Genomic DNA, 21444 nt, shown 5'->3' on the forward strand with positions numbered 1-21444 from the left:
CCTGAGTCTAAGTCCCAATACAAGCATGCATGCATGCACACACACACACACACACACACACACACACACATTAAATTTTAATTAAATTTATAAACAACACAAGAAATCTTGGAGGCAATAGATAACGTTCAGTATCTTGATTGTGGGGCTGATAACGTCGGCCTAGGCATGTATACAAAATCATTATGTTGTACGTGTTAAACATACAGCAGTTGGGCCAGAATGTTGAAAGGGGAGACATTAACCAAGACACACTGTACTCATAAACTGCTTTGCGGAATGGCAACTCCTTTGTATGACTACTTAAAGATAATAAGAAATAGTTTTTAAGAAAAACGTAGCAGTGCTGGGGTTTGAACTCATAGCTGAGCCCATGCTAGGCTGGTACCGAACATTGAGCCACACCTCCCGCATGTTTTCTTTACTGGTTATTTTGGGGATAGGGGCTCTCCTCACCTTGGCACTCACCTGAGCCACGACCACCTACTGTAAGCTTCCATTGTTTCTGGAATGGCAGGCATGGGCCACCATGTCCAAGTTCTCACCATGGAGCTGGAGCCTCCTGGATTTTTCTAACTTGGTTCCTTCTTCCGAATTTAGCCACTCAAATAGCTTGGGATGCTAGGAACATGCCACATGCCCAGGTATGGTTTGAAAAGAGGTCTCATGAACTTTTTTTGCTCAGGCTGACCTCAAACTATGCTCCTCTAGATCTGGGACTCCTAAGAGGCTAGTATTACAAGTATATGAGCTCAGACACACACTTTTTTTTTTTTAATTGTATCAGTTAACCTCAATAGAACTGATTTTCAAAGAGTGACTCCCTGTCCACACTGAACATTCTGACATGATAACATTATCTACCCCGATGCCCAACCCAATTTGGGAAATTTATTGCTTCTCACAGGTACCCTTGCTTGATAAGGATGGTCTTTAGAACTCTCACTAAGCTTCCTAAATATCTGCCCTCCTGATAGGGGTCACAAAAGCCCATGGCTGGCTTTCATGAGGATCTACAAGGAAACTGATCAGTGAAGCTATAGCTTCATTTCATTTTATGTTTTACCCTTAGTTTTCTTGCTGGTTTCTAGACCTATGCATAGAAAGCTATTTCTCAGATGCATATAAAAAAGTGAGCTGATGTTGCCTTTTTCATGTTGTTGTCTTCTTGGGACTCTGATTTGAGAAGCCACATCATGGTAAGCATACCCTTATTGGCTTAATGTCTCTGTGATGTTCCCTTTCTTCCAACCCTTAAATGGCTGCCCCATTGCCTCTTTGTCAGTCATTTGCTCCCAAGGCACTTATGAATCTGAGAGTCTACCCTTTGGTGATGAAAGAGAACTCAAAGGCATTTTATTTATCTTTGAATTATACCACAGGGACTCACTAGCTGGGGTCTTTGAATCACAAACTTTCACGGGAATTTGATGACTCTCCAATGGTTGCAAGTGTCTCTTAGCAATAGTTGTGTTCCTTTTTGAAGAAGACACATACTGTAACTAAAACCATTAACCATCTTCTTAAAGAAACTCAGTTGCTCTTTCTTATTCTCGTTTGCTGTTTGCCAAATGGGTGTCTGTCATTGTTGCATAATTTTATTGGTGTCGAATGATTCAACTGAGAAAACAATGATGACTTTCTGCAGATGCATAGCTTGCATGGAGATTTCTCCGCTTCAACATTCTGGATGTTCTCAACTATGGGAAGTTGGTTCTCTATGACCAAACTTTACAGGTGACATTGGCAGCTGATAGAGTACACGGCCTATGTCTCAGGTAGACAAAAATTCTTTCTGAGATTGGGCTGAGAGCTCATAGGTTAAGTATCATCTAAACAGCACTTGTCCTGAGTAAGGGGAGAATTCCATTCAAGGCCATTTGTGAGGCCCATGGTGGGGACAAGAATGATACTAACTTGCTTCCTGAATACACACAATATGTAGTTAGGCCTTGGAGCGTAGTCCTGGTGCAGACTGTGTTCAAGGATGATCTGATGGACCCATGGCTTTCTAGAACACGAAGAGGAATTGAGAGAACACTGTACACGCCACTGAGGGCAGCAATTGGTCCTGAAGCTCCAAACTGGGTAAGACTTCCATCCGTGTCTCTGGCCTGAAAGACTGAGAGACGTGGCAGCTTGGAACACGCCCCCCTCCCCACACACATACACCTACACACACATACCCCCATTCTCCCTCCCAGGATCTGACTGGAACAGGCAAGACTCATTTAGCACATCCTTCACCCCAGGTCTGGGTGAAAGCTCAGATCTTAGACTGTCCCTTACTTGAGATCCCAATTCCCATTTAGTTTATACATCTTCTCTAAGCCCATCTGTTATAGATTGTCACGCGCGCGTGCGCGCGCGCGCGTGTGTGTGTGTGTGTGTGTGTGTGTGTGTGTGTTGGTACTGGAACTTAAGCTCAAGGAGCTATCCCCTAACTTTATTACTCATGGCCTGTGCTCTACCACTTGAGACTTAGCTCCACATCTAGCTTTTTGATGGTTAATTGGAGATTAAGGCCACACAGACTTTCCTGCCCCAGCTAGCTTTGAACTGTGATACTCCGGTCTCAAGTCTTCTGAGTAGCTAGGATGACAGGTATGAGCTACCAACATCCAGCTCTTGCCATCCTTTGAAACCATTCCTGGGACGTTCTGGTGCTCATCTTCGATTATCTGCAAATAGCTCTATATCCCCTTGCTCCTGACACAATCTGCTCCTGACTCTGGCAGATGGATGAGCCAGCAGCTTGCTCTTTTCTCCCCAGGCCTGGAGGTAGGGATCCAGTGACTCCTCTCCTCTCTTTAATGCTGCTTCTAGACCATGCTTCTGCCCCCCCGCCCCGCCCCCGCCATGTGAAGTCTCAGCTTAACTGTGGAACAGAGTCATACCTCATCCACACACAACACCAGAATAAATAAACAGATTAACACATAAACAAATAAGACAGACTTCTAATCTTTTTCATGCATGGAGTAACGGTATTTTCACATACCTCAATAGATATCTGTTTGTTTATTTGTTTGCAGTGCTGGGAACTGACACCATCATGCTAGTTATATCTGCAGACCATCATTGAATAGTTGTAAACATCGATCAAAGCAGACATTAAAGTCCAAAGCACTACAGGAGTACCACCCATTCAGATGGGGTCCAAGTGTAAGATGAATCAGGCCTAATCTGTACTTGGATGTATGATTTGGAAACCATAGCTTTCAGGTCTGCCTTGTGAGAAAATGCACATGGGCCTGGTTGCTTGAGGAATCTCATGGTGGAGCTGATGCTGGAATCAGCCACAGTACCAGGACGCTTTGGGAGCTGCAGTCGGGGGAAGATGGAGGCAGGGCCTCTGTATGTTTGGCTCTGAGTCTGGCCTTGTCAGTTTGCCCATGAGCCTCCTTGTTTGTCTAGCTTCTAACTCTGAGGCTGGAACAAAAGGAAACAGAGTGACAAAGTTTACTAGGTCCCTGGTCCACTTAAAGCATTAAGGAGAGGAGAAAAGAAAGGAAAAGGTCAAGAGTTGAGGGATTTGTATGTTTGGATATACAAGAAGACAAAGGAAGTGAGGACAATGATGTGCAAAGCTGGGCAGAACTTAGGGACAAAGCTCTTCTAGCTTATATAAACCATGTCCTGGGCAAGCCCGCGGGAAGTGAGGGCTGGCTCGTGGACTTACAGCACATTTGTAAGCAGTGAATTAAAAAATGTAGTACTTTTATGAACTCTGTACATTCCTTAGTTAATCTCTCTCTCTCTGTTTCTATCTGTCTGTCTCTCTTTCACACACACACACACACACACACACACACACACACACACACACACACACAGCCCACTGACTTGTTTCACAGGAACACTTCTAAACCTAGTTTAATGTCATTGGAATTTTATTCCATAATTTCCTTTCCTTTTTTCCTTTTCAAGGAAGTACTGGGGTTTGACATCCTGGTCTTACGCTTGCTATAAAAGTGCTTTACCATTTGAACCATTTGAACCATTTTCCCAGTCTTTTTTTTCTTTTTACTTTATTTTTCATATTGAGTTTAATGTTTATGCCCAGGATAGCCTTAGTCTACCGTCCTCCTATCTCTGCCTCCTAAGGAGCTGGAATTATAGGTGTGAGCCACCATAAAACTGTTTTCTTAAAGGCAGTGTAACTTGACAGTTTCAGAAGTTTCCAGCTTCTGCTGGAAGCTTCTAAACCCTCCCACCTAAGGGAAGTACCAGCTACACACACACACACCCATAACAAGGGAAGTTTTCTATTTTATTATATATCCTACATTTCTTCTACTTCTTCTGAGCACAAGTCCTTGCCCTGGATCCAAAGTGAAACTTCTAATGAAGGGAAATCCTAGACTTTGATCCAGTAAACAGAACATCTACTATTTACTCACTTATAGAGAGAGAGACAGAGAAGAAAACAGGATATCATAGTTAAAAGCAAATCTCTGTCATCAGCCTGATGGCATCTTATCCGTGCTCCAATTGTGTGATTTTTATGAGAACTTGGGTGGCTTACCTTCATATGGCTGGGAGAGAGAAAAGAGAGAGAGAGAGAGAGAGAGAGAGCGCACAATGTGAGACTATAAACCATACATATAAAGCCCTGATGGTACACTAGTGATCATATAAAGGATGAGTGTATGCCATTCTATTCTACTTTAACCTATTAATGACATATGTCCAGAAAACTACCAATTATCCATCTAGAATACCAGTGATCCTACTATTCTTTCAATATCCTCTACTTAAGTATGTCTGTGTGCATGTGTCTGTGACTGTGTGTATGCCCATACATACACAACTTTTCTAAGTTTCAGGTACGATTGCCCTTCAATCCAGTGTTGTGACATTTTGCCCATAAATAATTATTATCTCCTACTTGACCACAATAAAGGGATGACACATGGGAAAATTTATAATTCCATATTGTATTATTATTTTATATTATATTATTATATATTATTTTATTTTATTTTATTCCATCTATTATAATCAAGACTCCATATTTAAATATTCAATTATATCCAGGTTTTCTTTTAAACAGGGTTTCTTTATGCACCTTATGACTTTGAACCTGTGGTCCTCCATCTCAGTGTCTCAAACCTGAGGATTACAGGTATGCACCACCATACATGGTTCAGAAACTTTTAATAGAGTAGTTATTTTATAGACAGTATTTAGTCAAAGTCCATTGCATTTGGTTCTTTTGCCTCTGATAACTGATAAAGTCACTCTCCAGAAAAAGAAATATCTGTCTGTCTATCTTTCTGTCTGTCTGTCTGTCTGTCTAGCTATCTATGTCGATCAGGATACTTGAACTTGGAACCTGGCCACTGTCCCTGAGCTCTTTTGCTCAAGGCTAGCACTTTATCACTTTGAGCCACAGTGCCACTTCTGGTTTTCTGGTAGTTAATTGGAGATAAGCATCTTGTGGACTTTCCTACCTGGGCTGGCTTTAAACCAGGATCCTCAGATCCCAGCCTCTGGAGTAGCTAGAATTACAGAAATGAGCCACCAGAGCCCAGAGGGAAAAAAAAAATTGGAATAGACCTTCCCAGGAGAAATTTGTAATCTAGGGAAATTAAGAGACTCCTGCCTGCTCTCTTTCCATCCTTCTGGCTCTGTAGTAGCTCAGAGGAACAGCTGTCGTGGTTTCTCAAGTCGTGTTCTGCCTTTAAAGGAGACTTCATTTGAAAGCAGCAACCTCTGGGGACTAGCCGATTTCTACTTCTTCACTGATGACGTTTCCCTGGGCATTTTATAGCCCTCCTTGCCCTCCTCATGCCCACCTTTTCTTTTCCTTATCACTTATGTTATAACGCCTGTGTTCCTTCCTTTTCATGTCCTTTCTCAGTTCCCGGATGCTGTTTTCCCATGGATAACCTGGCCATCTGCACAGCCTTCACCTGATTGGTTCAAAAGACCCCAGGTGGCATCTCCAGGGACTGGACCTCAACTGGACCCAGGGATTGGCTCCAGACTCTCCCACACGCAGGGCCAAGGAAGCCAATCAAGTCTTGATTTGACCACAACTCTGTCAAGTCACATGGTCTACAGATTCTTCTAAGTCATTTTGAAAATAAAGTTTGGATTTCCTCCTGTGGCTGGATATGGGGAGCAGGGGCGAGACGAGGCCCCCAGAGGAGGAGGTTTGGTGGACTTTGTCCTCAGGGTCACCCCGTTATCTCGTCCCACATTCTACAGCCTCATAAAAGCCGCCAAGAGCATCAGGCACAGACTGCCCAAGAGAAACACCCATTAAGTATCATGAGCCTGAGTTTTACAACTCCTCATAACTTCTCCCTGTGAGTTTTCCCAGAGCTCTAACACACAACTCAAACAAACAAACAAAGCTTATATCGACCGTGGCTATGGGTTTGCTGTGGGGCCTTAGGAATGGATTTAACCTTTCTGATTCATGGTTTCCTCCCCTGTTAGGGCAAAAACAGTAGGGCCACAGAAATCATTAGAGAATAAGGCTTCCTCATAATAGTTGATCTGCTTCTTTAAAAAATCACAAAATATTCATATATAGTATATAATATAAAATATTGTTCTATGTAGCATATGCATTTATATACATATAATATATAAATGTATATGTTACATATGTTATTTTATATATTTATATATAAATATGTATTATATATTTGTATATACATATGCATATATATTCAGAGACAACTTATAGTTACTGCTGATGGTAAGTTTCAATAGACTGGATTTCTGAGCTGAAGTCATTTTCAAACCAAAGATCCCATGGTATACTTCAGCTTTTTTACAGGACACAAGGTGAGATAAAATAAGATAGAAAGAAAAAGGAAATTTACCTTTTCAAATGCCATGCCAAACAACAGAAGTGGAAACTGTGGCTCAAGTGGTAGAGTGCTAGCCTTGAGCAGAAAAACTCAGACACAGTGCCCAGGCTCTGAGTTCAAGTCCCAGTACTGGCACAAAAAGAAAATGCTACTTCAAATGCCTTACCACCTTCAGAGTGAGGTCAAAGTAAACATTGTAGTATGAGATTTATTGATATATATATATATATATATACACACACACACACATATGTATCACTTATATTATACATACATATATATTGCTATTATATATTAAATTATATATATATATATATATATATATATATATATATATATATATATATATATAAACTTAAGCTCAGATCCAAAAGTATCTGCCATTTTCCCTAAAGGATTTCATTTCTTCAGGAGAATTTAGCTGCATTTTGTACAATACAAACCTTTCCAGCTACTAATGTTTTAGTCCCAAGCTTTCAACAGAGCCAAACCCTGAGCTGAGTTGCACTTACTTCTCTCCTCCTTCTTCTGAACAACATGTCAGCTTTTCGTGAAATGTGAATCTGGTGACTTGTTTTGCAGACCGGGCATCCTGTCCTCTCATTTCATGGTAGGAGGACAATGAAAGAATTCTTTTGCGGGTGTCACTGCCTAGCACTTAACCTCCTCCTGTCTTGCAGTTCATTGTCCCTATCCCAAGGCCCTCCTGTATCCCCAACTTTAGCCAAACTCCTACTGTTTTCGAAAATATAGGCAGGCCAGGCCTTGGTAGCTCACACCTATAATCCTAGCTACTCAACAGGCTGAGAGCTGAGGATCATAGTTCAAAAGCCAGCCTGGCAGGAAAGAGACTCTTATCTCCAATTAACCACCAAAATGCCAGAAGTGGAGCTGTAGCTCCAGTGGTAGAACACTAGCTTTGAGTAAAAGAGCTAAGGAAGAGTGCCTAGGCTCTGAGTTCAAGTCCCAAATACAGACAGAGACAGAGACAGAAAAGAATAAAAAAAAGGAAAGATCTAGGCAGATCCAAGCAGACTTTCAGAGCCCATAAAATCTCAAAATACCAAGAGGGCATATATGCTAAATAAAGAATTGGAAACTCTAAATTCTAAATGACTAGGTATGGTCATCTATTTTCTAATCGCAAAGAACAGTATTTTATCTTGGCATAGCAGTAACATAAATAACAAGGTTTAGAGAAAAACGTTCTGCAAATGTCTAAATGCCAAAAAGCCAAAAGGTCGGGCTGGGTCCTCACAGAGGCCTGAAAGAGAATTAAGGGAAAGTCTGAGATTTCCTGTCTTTGTAATGAGTTTACTAATTAAGTCTTAATTGTAAACCAAGCTGAGCAAAATTTAAATGAACCTCTGGTGCCAGAAGCTAGGTTATTATGATGGAATTGTTTATAAGGACAGGAAAGTGACTTTCTAAACATCAAATTCCTGTGTGCTAGCCAAGACTCAGAGGAAGTCCCCTTACGGAGCTACACAAAAAGTAGCAGAGCAAGTGACTTTGGGCCTGGTGATAATTAAATGGTACAGAGATATCCTGAGTCCTCTGAATTCAGTCACTGCCAGAGGCTGTACTATCTTCTCCCGTGGGCTAGAAACAATGGTTCTACAACTAGTGTCTTTACAACTAACAAATGGTCCCCCATCTGAGCAGTGATTTAGTAGCTCTGGAAATGGAAATTCCTTTGCTCCATAAACCTGAGTCCTCTCTAGAAAAATAAGCCCTGTAAATATATGGAAGCTCCACCATTGCAAGAGGAGCAGAGGAGGAACATCATTATAGAAAAGTAAAGAAGAAAATTCATTGCCTTTCTGCTCTTCTATCCAGAGGATAAAAGGCAGGCTATAAAATAAATAAAAACAAAACTTGTATGGCTCTATACATACATCACGTAATTTATTATACAATGGGAAGAGTGGATTATGCAAATGTTCCTCTTTTGCTTTGTGTAGTTGCTTTTCTTTCTTTTTTTCATTTATTCATTTAAAGTGAATAACTCACTGAGCACGGTGGTATACACCTGTAACCCCAGAACCCAGAAGATTGAGGAAGGAAGATAGTGAGCTCTAGGCTAGCTCAAGCTGTACCACAAAACTATCTCAAAATAACAAGGGACTAGAGTCATGGTTGTGTGGTAAGAATGCCAACCTAGCAAGCAGGACTCTTTGAGTTCAATCCCAGTACCACCCAAAACAGAACTCCAAATTTGTGCATTCTGTTGCCAGGTACAGGTGGCTTGCTTGCACCTGTAAATCTGCCCTAGTCAGTAGGATGAGATCAGAGGATCGGGATAAAAAGCTAGCCGGAGCAGACACATCTGAGACAACTCCAAAACCACTAAAAAGCTGGAGGTGAAGCGGTGGCTGAAGGGGTAGAATGCCAGTCTTGAAAGAAAAAGCTAAGCTAGAGAAAGAGGCCCTAAGTTCAACCCCCATTGCTGGCACAAAAAAAAAAGTAAATAAAATAACTTTCCTTTTTTTAAAGGCATTGATTCACAGCCAACTTTTCTCTTGCCTGCGCCTATATTTTGCTGTTAACATCTTCTTGGAAATGGGTCTATGTCTTGGTTCCCAGACAAGTACCTTCATAAACTAGAGATATATCACAGAGCAGAAGTGATATAGGAAATATCACATTCAAAAATCCTAGAAGGACTGAAGTTCATAGAAGATATGCCTAGTTCATGTGACTCCAAGGTTGGAAAGCTGACCTCCAAATTCCTGAACATTATCACATTTTTATCCTTCATTTTCTCCAAGGAACTTGCCCTAATGCAGGTTAAGATGCAGAGTAAGGTCTTAAAAGATGCAGTACAGTTTCACAATATGGAATAATGCACATGATCACAGTATAATTCATTCCATTCGCCTGTATAAATGTCAAAAGGCAGCATAAATTTGGTATTACATGCACACACACACACACACACACACACACACACACCAAATTAACTAAACAAGTAGCCTTTATGGTGTTTTATTTTCCTCCAGGCCTCTTCTTAGACCAGAATAAGAGAAGCTGCTTAGGACAAAATGTGACAAAAGACTTGTCGTTCTTGGTCAAATGTCATCATCTCCACTCAAATGTGTCCTCAGGTTTGATGGCTCAGAAAGAGTGGCAACCATCCAATACTACGTGCTTCCACTTGTCCCACACTATACCAGGGCCTAAACAGCAGGTACTGACATATACAATGTATTATTCGTGCCATTGCCTTTTGACCTTTTATGCAGAAGGAAAGGAACCGAGAAAACCATCCCTGGGAAGGCTGCCATCAAATAAGTCTCTTCCATCACGAATTTCTTTCAGTCATTTTCTGAATTATTGCCACAGAGAATTCTTAACTGTCTCCTATTTATTTCCTCCATAAACTTAAATTGTTTTTATGGATCTTTTCCAAAATCCCCAGTAGTTGTTCTTTTGTTTTGCTTTGTTTTTAAAAGGAGCCAGAGCCTCAATGTAGATTTTGCATAATAAAACTTCATCTCATCTTCAAAAACCTTGTGAAGCTATTTGAAAAGGACAAAAATAGCCCAACTTTCAGAGTTGTCAGTCTAGTTTTCCAATCTGTCAGGTGGAGAATAGATTCCTTTCAAACACATATTGTCTGATGGGTGGGTTTCAGGAAGTGGAAGGGAACTGGGGGCTCCAATGGAAGAGCTCACTTTTTTGGCAGGGGGGAGGGAGGTCCGGTTGTGGGGCCTGAACTCTGGGCCTGGGCACTGTCCCTCAGCTCTTCAGCTCAAGGCTAGCACTCTACCACTTGAGCCACAGCGCCACTTCCGGCTTTTTTCTTTTTTCTTATGTGGTGCTGAGGAATTGAACCCAGGGCCTCATGCATGCAAGGAAAGCGCTCTACCACTGAGCCACCTTCCCAGCCCCATGAGCTCACTTTCTTGATATCAGTTTACTTAATTTTTTTTCTTTGAGAAAGAAAAGGTATAAATCTTTTCAACAGTAGTTATGGATCAAACCATTGGAAGTAGGCAGTGTTGCTTTCATTGCACAATTGTCCCATGTGTTTTCTCATTTGTGCTTTTAAGTAACCAACAAAATCCATTGCTCACCTCCTCCATCACTAGCAATGTTATGCCTACAACTAAGTTGACCTCAGGGACACAGAGCTACCTGGATTCTGAGCCTTGATCTTCTTACACCCAAAGTCTCATCCTTTGGTCTCTCCTCACTGGATAGCTTTCTCAGCTTCTGGTCCTATCACACACCCTGGGAGGCTTATTCTTTTTGAGAATATATTTAATGATGATCAGAAATAAATTTCCTGAAATAGGAATTGTCTAAATTTATCTAAAGAGTCATAGATAAAGACTTCCAGGGCTGCCTTCCGTTTTTCATGAATACAGAAATGGTTGAGTTTTCAGAGAGCTTACATATATATGCTTTACATAGCTTACTGCTTCTTTACGAGTTAAAAAAGATGTAGTGGCTCATGTCTGTATTCCCAGTAGGAGGAGGGGGAAAGCAGGAGGAGGATGAGTTCAAGGCCAGCCTAGGATACATAGCGAGTTCCTGTCTCAAAAGAAACTAAAAGCAAGAAAGGAAGGTAGAGGAGGAGGAGGAGGAGGAGGAGGAGGAGGAGGAGGAGGAGGAGGAGGAGGAGAAGGAAGAGGAGCTAGTTTATATCCAGCCTGTTTTGTCATTATCTGCACACATCATTATACAATTATTCCAGAGAGCTCAAAAAGAGATAGAAAAGCTATGTCCATTTTTTTATTGCAATAGGTGTCTAGGCTCCAGTGTTAACAGTTGAATGAGGATGGCATAATAAACTCTGACATCAAGTGTTTTGTGGGACTTATTTCATTAAAAATGGATTCTTTTTTCCCAATTAGGCTTCCTTTTTACCTTAGAAATGGATTTCAAGGATGTCAAGTGATAACCTAAGCTGGGCTCAAAAGTCTATTAGGCTGGTGGAAAGGATACATAAAGCAATTCCAGCTTACCAGCTCAAGGTCAGATAGATTCCAGTGACAACTTTCATAGCTCAGTGTAAGGCTCCATTGTTAAATGGCTACAAGATGTGATTGGCCACCTCGTCCTCAACTAAGCCTTGGTGGCGTTCAGCTGGGTCATAGTGGCTAATTTTGATTTCAGGAGAAATACTGGGACCTCTCTTTCTCTCTTTCTCTCTATCTACCTCTGTCTCTCTACACCTCTATTTCTCACTCTCCCTCCCTCTCTCTCCCTCTCTCTTTCTCTTCTCTCTTTCCCTCTCTTTCTCCCTTTCTCTCTCCCTCTCTTTCTCTCTCTCTCTCTCATCCTCTAACAATGAAATTATTGCTCTAGAAAACCAGATGTGTTAGGCTGAGTTCCTTTCATCTCCACCCCAAGAGCTTCTGGAGATCATGTTTTTTACCAAAGACTCGGTTTGCTGTGGGGTGGATTCCATTGCCAATCAAACAAACATGGAGACTGCAACACAGGGAAATGCAGGGAAGGGGGAGGGGAACGAGGCAGGGAAGGGAGAGGGAATGAGGCAGGGAAAGAAACTTTCCTATTCTGCAATGATGACAGTGAGCCAATGGCAAAGGGTGACTGGATGTGCAGGCACTTTTCAGCTGATGGAAAAAAAAAAAAAAAAAGAGCTTCTGGCAATATCCATTTTCCAGGTGCAGCTCTGAAACCTTGAGTTGGCTGCCATTCAGCGGAGCCCTTCCCACCTGGGAGAGCTCAGGATCAGGCTGGGGCAAGCTTTAGACAGCTCTGTAAAACCACAGAAAGAGATGTAACTAAACTCTTCAAGGGCAGAGAATATTGTCTGTTTGCTAATTGTATCCCCACAGCCTAGAACAGGGCCTGATGTACAGGTGATGCCTACTATATATTTGTTGACATAAGGGGTACCATATTAAAGAGAAACATGAAACTGGGGATTTGTTCAAGAAATATTTTCTAAGTATGTGGAGAAAGAACCTTTGTATTTGAGGGAATAGATGGATGTTGAGACAAATGGGAGAGAATGGTAGAAGGAGGTGACATTGACCAAGACGCATGATTACTGACATGAATTGAAATCCTTTTCTTTTTGTTGTTATTGGTCAGAGGGCTTGGACTCTGGGCCTGGGCTCTGTCCCTGCACTTTTTCACTCTAGGCTAGAGCTCTAACACTTTGAGCCACAGCACCACTTCCAGTTTACTGGTGATTAATTAGAGTTAAGAGTCTCATGGACTTTTCTGCCTGGGCTGGCTTCAAACTGTGATCCTCTGATCTCAGCATCCTGAGTAGCTAGGATTACAGGTGTGAACCATGAGCACCCAGCTGAAGCCTTTTTATGTCACCACTTAAAGTTAATTTTAAAAAATAAGATAAAATAAAATAAAATTGTTTTTCTACAACTAGAAAAACAATTCTTGTATTTTGTTGTAGTCACGTAAATTGAGATGCCCATTATCTGAAACAATGTAGAAGTTCCTCAAAAAATGAAAATAGAACTACTATATATATATTATATATAGTATATATTTATAGTATATGATATGTATTACACAGTAGCCTGTCATTTCTAGGTGTATGTTCAAAGAAGATGAAACACAGATCTGCAAGAAACACATTCTCTTCTGGGTTCACTGCTGTATTAACTACTACACCACAGATGATGTTCTGATGTGTTCATCTATTAAGGCTACCATAGCAAAATAACACAGACGATGGGTCAATCAAGGCTGTAAGTTCAAGATTAAGTCTCTCCGTGACTTGCTGATGAGTACCTCCTAGTTCATCCTCACCTGGACATTCCTTGGTGTGTCACTCTGAACAAATTTCTTCTGGCTATACGGACACCAGTCCTTATAACTCCATCACTTGTTTTACTTCCCATTCTGAGGTACTGGAGGTTAGTACATATGAATTTGGGAGGACACATTCAGCCCATATCATCCAATAAAACTTTATTTATAAAATCAAATGATGAACCAGACTTGTCTTACATCCTTTATTGACACCAAGCAGTGGTTGCTGAGGATATAAGGTCATTATTAACCAAAAGTGTTCTCAAGGCGATGGACTGAGTTTGTTTAGTCATCAAGCAAAAGCTTTGGTGAGTACAGAAGGCTCCTGAAAGGCAAAGAACCCAAGGGAGATAAGAGGCCAGGGGAGCTTCAGTCAATTCTAAATCCCAGTCAGGAGCACATTCACCAGATAGCTCTCAATCCTGTCTTCAGATTTTCTAATTGTAACATTCGTGTGGTGGCTTCTGCCTGTAATCTCTGCTACTCAGAAAGTAGAACTAGAGAGGATTATGACCTCAAGACAGACCAGAAAAAAAGTTAATGAGACTCCATCTCAATAAGCAAGCTGTGATGGCACTTGTCTATAAATCCACTGACACAGGAGATTTGGGTAAAAAGGTCAATATCCCAGGACAGGCCTGGGGATAAAAACATGAGAAATTATCTGAAATATAACAAAAGCAAAACAGGGTAGGGGGCATGGTTCAAGAGGTAGATAACTACCTAGAATGCATGAGATCTTGAATGAAAACACCAGAACTAAAGAAGAATAAAGAAAGAGAGAAGGAAAAACAAAAAGAGGGGAGGGAAGAAGGAGAGAGAGACACAGAGAGAGAGAGAGAGAGATAGGGAGAGAGAAACACAATATCTCATGGCTTGCTTTAGAACCTAAATCCTGTGCTCTATCTCAACCACCAGGCTTATTGTTTCTTTCTTGCACCCATAATTAACATGAGCCATTTGCTTCTTGTAACTATGGCTAAAAAAGACATCACAATTGCATTCTGCAAACAAGTCACTCTAACATTGCAAAAGACAATCTAGGTTAGCACTGAATAAATGTGAAATTTCCCACAGTACTCACAATATGATAGATCTTAGGGTATAGATGAGTGCATGTTCTGTTTCAGACAGGATTTGACATGGGGCTGATTATTGATCTGAGCACACTTATTAACCATTTCATATCTTCTATGTTGTAACTTCCTTTTTTTTTGGTGGATAATTACACTAGGCATATTTTTACCAGAAGAATTTTAGTATATAGTTACAAGTGGTTAGCCATTTCCAATGTCTACTGGAGATTGAATAAGAAAATGAAAAGGCTTGAAAATGAAGCCACCATCTTACAGTGGTGTCAGTGGATGATATTGATTTATTGATTTATTTAACTCTCTCTTTAATTAATTAATGGGAGTTGCTTTGCTGCCCATATTAAGCTGTGATCTGATGAAGAGACGACGTTGTCCTCCTATGGGGGGGGGGTATCCCCAATCCCCAGCACATCGTAGACATATAACAGATGTTCAATCTTTGTACCCATTCATGACTAGGCACATTCCAGTGTGTTCGTGACACTCAGATCTGCAGAGCATCTTGAATGTGGTGAGATGGACAATGCACCTTTTCCCAATGGCGAGATAAGCATGACGTTCCTTCCAAAGGTTAAGAAAGAAAGGTTTGAGCAGTTCCCAACTGGAGAGCAGTGATCGAGAGAAAAGAGACCAGTGGTTCAGAAAAATAAAAAAAAATTCTCACCCTTTATGGGTTCTGAGCTATCCAAGAACAAGTTTCAGAAGCTTATGACTACATCTGCCTTCAGGCAGGTGATTGGCTCCCAGACCTGAGTCAGGGATGGAAGCATACAGTCCTCACCCCCTCCAGCTCTCGCCCATGGAAAGCACCTGGCCAGGTGTGAATCATGCCTTGCTGCAGCTGGGATTCCTGGACTCATGTATCTCATCTTAAGAGACGGCTCTGATACCCCTCTTTTCTCACAAAAAACACTAATGCCAATATAGTCTCATGGCCACAAACTAGAAACTGCAAGGGAGGAAAAAAGAAAGATAAACTGGAACACGCCTGGGAAATTGGGGCTTGTAAGACTTGTGGTTAGAATGTAACCACATGTTAATTTACGTGTTTCTGGGGCATTGAAGACTTGATTTCATAAAAATACAGACAGCTCCCATTATAAATCATGTCAACAACCAGGCTAACTTTTTCAAGCATTTTGCTTTAGGTTCCTGCTTCAGATATTCCCATTTAACATGAAAAGTTAAAAAAAAAAAAAAAAAGCAAAAAAAACTGATGAGTTTTCAGATTGAAATGGATCAACTTGTAAGTTATACTTCTAACGTGGTAGAGCTCAAGGGAACTTCAATTAGATGAGCCCAGACAAGCAAGAAATATTGAAAGCTAAGTTTAAAATAATTCCCCAAGCTTTGGTTTATAGATATATCATAAATTATCCACTATTTAAAATTATAGTGGCAGTGAATATATCTATATATAATGTTAAATCAAATAAATGCCTGTTTAAAAGTTGTTAATAGTTAATTAAGTAAATGTCCATGGTTAATACTCATCTTCCTTATGCTTTTTAAAAACATTTAAGTATTGAAATATAAAGCTTTCTTGGCTCGATACTTAATTTTCTTTCCAAATGGAAAAACAAAAGTCAAAACTGTAAGGAAGATAATTTGTTGTTTTATTTTGTTTAGACAATTACTTTTCTACTTTTTTCTCTTGTGCCAGTACTGGGGCTTATATTCGGGGCAAAGTGAACCTCCTTCATTCTTGCGCATAAGATAGGCACTCCACTACTTAAACCAAAACACCATTTATGGCTTTTTGCCGGCTAATTGGACACCATTAACTTTTGTCTGCCATGGCTGGCCTCCAACCAGAATCCTCAGATCTCAGCCTTCTGAGCAGCTACAATTACAAGTGTGAACCACCAGTGCCAGTTACTTTTGCTTTTCTCTTAATAACAAACTTATATAAATTAGTTTAAATCAACAGTTTTACGATGAGTTTCTGTTGTACACTACAGGGTCCTCACAGGAAGTATCCTTTGAGGTCTGATTTTTTTTTCCATTACCTAAAAATATTCCCACTTCCTAAATTTATCACCAGCGTGCTAGTGACTCCAAGAGGATATTTTTAGTTGACAGCTTACATAGTTACAGCTTTACATAGTTTTGAGGAACACAGATGTCTGTTTTGAACACTAGTATCCTGTGTGATTGAAAGATCACAAGCCACTGACTGACCTGTGTGTCTTTTCTTTCTTTCATAGCTATTCTTCTCAAAAAAAAAAAAAAAGTAATAGAGAAACTGATGGATAGTCTCATGGCTGCCATGTTTTGTCTCCCATCATTACTGCTCAGTTCCCAGCATCCCACCTTTCACCCTTACTGAAATTGTTCTCCATACAGTTAGAACTGACTTTATCAAATCTAATGGAGCCTTCCTAGTCCTCATCTTCACCTTTGGTGGCATGTGACACTGGGCCACACCCTTGGCCTGGAACTTGTTTTCCTCTTGGCTATTCACACTAGCTACTCTTGCCTTCCTTACATTCTTAGGCATCTGCTTAGTGCCTCAATGTGTGAGACATTAGGATACTGAGACAAAGCAGACAATCTACCCTGAGGGAATTAGAGAATGGTGATGATCATTTGCTGAGAACTCACTGACTGTTAGACACATGTATTCCTGGTTATTCCGATCACAAATCCTGTACACTTTCCACTCCTCGGTCTTGCATGCTTTCCTGGGCCTTTGTGTCCCTCCTGATCGCTTTCAAATCTCTTTCCTTCTCTGCTTACTCATCTTCCACTAGCTCATCAACATCCATGAGCTACAGATCTGTGACATCCAAGTCTACCCTCCCAAAGCAAATCTCCTTTCTGAATGCCAGAGATTTATGCCAGAAGGTCACGTGGCTCCGTGAGTTAACATATTCAGGATTGAATTTAACCTTTTTCCTCTGGAGTTACTGCTCCTTGGTTTCCCTTCTGGCCAATGGTTTCCTTTTAGGCTATCCTACATCACAAATCCATAAGTAATCATTACTTCTGTTTTTCTTTTTCAACGGATCCAATTAATTGCTCATCAATCCATATCCTACATCATACTATATCCATTCTCATCTTGTCTCTCCTCTTTCTAACAGCTTTGATTGGGCTTGCATTTATTGTTATTATTACTATTACTCTTCTTACCTAGATAATTTCAAGATTGTTCTGACCAGTCTACATGCTGCTTTTAGGGTCCTCTTACCGTTCTACTCAGTCATCTTGCCTAGAACATTGAACTGCTGTTGTCTAGTGCTTTTGTGCTGAAAGCTGCCTGATTGCTCATAAGTTTTAGGAAAAGTTTACATTTTGTGGTTTAAAAACTATTAGTATTTACCTGCTTATTTTTCCCCAAATTTGCCTGCAAAAAAAATATGGGGAATGATGAATTTTGCTCTAGTCCTCTTTATATTTCAGTGCTTACCATCTGCCTATATGTACTAGGTATTAAATAAATGTAATTAAGCAGATGATACTTCTTGACCATCACATTTCCAAGATTACTACCATTTAAATACATGTTGGTGTCGACTGAGGCAAACAGATAGGACATGGTTTTACTAGAGGACAAGAGGTTGTTTGGGAAAGATGAACCGTAAAGACAAGGAAAGCCAGATAAGAAAAATCTAAGAACGAAATGCTCTGATGCTTCAACAAATAACTAGGGTAGAGGGAGCTGGGAAGGACAAAACTTCCCTAGGATACACTTGTCTTACAGTTTTCTTCTTAGATAGATCTTATTTCATGTCATGGATTAACTTCTCTCAACATACCTAGAGTGATCTTCATTATTCACTGATCTAAGGAAAATTTAGACAATAGAGTATTGAGAAAGGCCAGTATAAGGGGATACAATTAATGATAATAGTCCTATTACACTATTGGTGAAATAAATGAAATATTCATGTACATGTACATATATATAATATGTAGAATACATATATGAGTACATATACACACAGAGAAAAGAACAGAACAACAGTTAAGGCAGCACAATATCTAGTCTCTTTTTCTGCATAACAACTATGAAAATATACCATAGGATGTCTGCCTTGGTTTGGAGAGTGGTCATTTCATATAACCAAGCATCAGTTGAAAGCAAGCTTGAATCTGAGTGCTGTGGTGCAATTTCATCACAATGTTCATCAACTTTTGAGTAGGATCATTGAGCAACCAAGCCCTGGAAGCAAAGATCCATCCTTTCCCAGCACAAAGGCCAAAAAACAAATCTTCCTGCATGCCCAGAAAGTACAAAGTGACAGGGGACCTTCAGGCTAAAATCTGACAGACTTCCTGCTCCCGGCAAGGACTTAGAGACTTCCAGACTCCTTCAAGACTCAGCTTCTTGCACAATACTGTTCTGCTAAAGGAAGAAAATCCTCTTTGACTCCTGCCAGTGATCACCCCTCCCCTAAAGCATGAAATGTGATTATCCCTATCATTATCTCAGTTTACCAACCTACACTTGTATCAGTCACTAGGTAACAATGTTTTTCCTTGCTCTAAAAAACATATTACATGCTCTGGTTAACCATAGAAAAGTCTCATGCCAATAAGTTAGAGAATATTTTTTTTCTCAAAACCTGGGTTAATATCAAATACTGTGTGCTCTATAGCAAGGGGAATGATAGGTTGTCTCTGAGAATTCTATTTGCCTACCATAAGACAGTGGATGAAAAAAAAAATCAATAATTAAAGACATGTCAAAATTATATCCTGATCTTTGTAGATGGACTCTCAAGGAAAAACTTTCAGTCCTACTAATACATAGAAGTTAGCCTATCCCAGAGCATTTGCAGGTCAATGCATCACCCAATTAAAAATGTGTGTGGGGAGGGAGGGGTTAACAATGCTCAATAGGAAATGGACTCATTACCTTGCTCATGTAACTGTAACCCCTCGGTAAAGTATCTTTACAATAAAAAATATATTTAAATAAAAAAGAACTGTAAAAAAATGTGTGTGTGTCACTGTATGTCACTGCAGGTCAATATATGTCACTGACATACATTACAAGGTAAACAACTTGAAAATAAGTCTAGCTCAAACTTTAGCGTCAATTGCCTACTGTACATTCAGGAAATCTCCCTTCCCCTTCATCTCTACTGCCCAAGAAGAATTACAGTGGAATAGTTTGTGACTGGTAAATACATTCATAGATGCATTTTCCCACACCTATAAAGAAAACCTCTTACGTTAACATATGTATAAAGAATACTACTTATTTTTTTTCTCCTAAGAGTTTTTATTCCAACACGAGCTCATTTGTGGTTCTCTGAATGTGAAACAATGACTCCCACAAACAGACCAACAGAAGGCAAAAAATAGACTAGTGTGTAGTTTTCAGTTTGTGGTCTCTGCTGGGTTGAAATACAAAGAGAGAATTAGTAAAATGAATGACTGCATTACACTTGAAGAAGATGAAGTGATCAGATAACCCGCTGGAGGACTTCTCTTTGACAGTCATTACCACACAGATCCCTAGAAATCTAAGCCAGTCAGTTTCAGGACACTTGGGTTGTAGTGGTTTGAATTATAACCGTTAGCTTCAGGGCCCTGGAGGAAACCAACTTCTAGCCAGGATGAACACGGATGGTAGGTGTGTATGGAGAGGTGTGGTCTAAGTTAGAAACTCACCACAGGGTAAATGGTGGGAATAGCTTCACTCTCAACATGTTCATGTCTCCAAGGAGCTGCTTGCTGCATACGTTGAAGAAGACTGTTGTTACATTTATTGCTGCTTAAAACTTTGTAGTTTTGGGGGCTGGGAAGGTGGCTCAGTGGTAGAGCACTTGCTTTGCATGCATAAGGCCCTGGGTTCGATTCCTCAGCACCACATAAGCACAAAGAGAAAAGCCAGAAGTGGTGCTATGGCTCAAGTGGTACAGCGCTAGCCTTGAGCTGAAAAGCTGAAGGACAGCGCCCAGGCCCAGAGTTCAGGCCCCACAACCGGACCCAAGAAAAAAAACACAAAAAACAAAATAAAACAAACAAAAAAGAAAAACTTTGTAGTTTGTGATGCTTGACCTGGGGCTGTGGGGAGGGGAGGGAGAAGTAGGGGAGGGGGGCTGTGGGGAGGGGGGGAGGAGTAGGGGAGGGGGGGCCGGGTGGCTTTTCTGTTCAGCTATTCTGGATTCTGGAGTAATTTGCCCTTCCTATTACTGTGGATCGAGAAAGTGGCAAAATTCAGACTGTCATTCATTTTACTAATGGAATTAAACATGAATGTGGCTGGAACAGTCATCAATGACTTGCTTGTTGTGATGAATTATGGTTTGGCTACATAGTATGACCTTTAATTACCTGAAAAAAAAAATGCAATTTTCCAATATCTTTGCTGTTTTCTCTGTGATTTCCCATACAAATACAACCTGTCATGTGGAATTTTTATTTAGCCTAAATAAATGTGATGCTTATGAAAGGTGCTGTATTAATAGCCCTAGAGTAAAATTCTTTATCCCTTCAGTCTTTTATTATTGAACACTTTTAGAACACTTAATACTTTTCAGTTTCATGTAGTCAAGTCATTTGATTACTACTAATAATCTTCTTTTTGTAGTAGGTACATATTCTTGATTTTTTTTTTTTTAGATTAGACCTGTTAGACAGAAAAGGTAAGGGAGTATCTGAATCATAAAAGAAGTAAGGACTCCAAACTTCAGGTCAGATTTCCTGCGTGGGTGGAATGGTTGATGAATGCTGCGTAGAATCTAATAAGGAATGTTCAGGGACAGCTTCATAAATGAAATCAATCCATTTGTGCCCAATAAACA

The sequence above is a fragment of the Dipodomys spectabilis genome, unplaced genomic scaffold (genome assembly GCF_019054845.1).
Source record: "Dipodomys spectabilis isolate Male_0828 unplaced genomic scaffold, ASM1905484v1 ptg000096l, whole genome shotgun sequence".
Taxonomy (NCBI): domain Eukaryota; kingdom Metazoa; phylum Chordata; class Mammalia; order Rodentia; family Heteromyidae; genus Dipodomys; species Dipodomys spectabilis.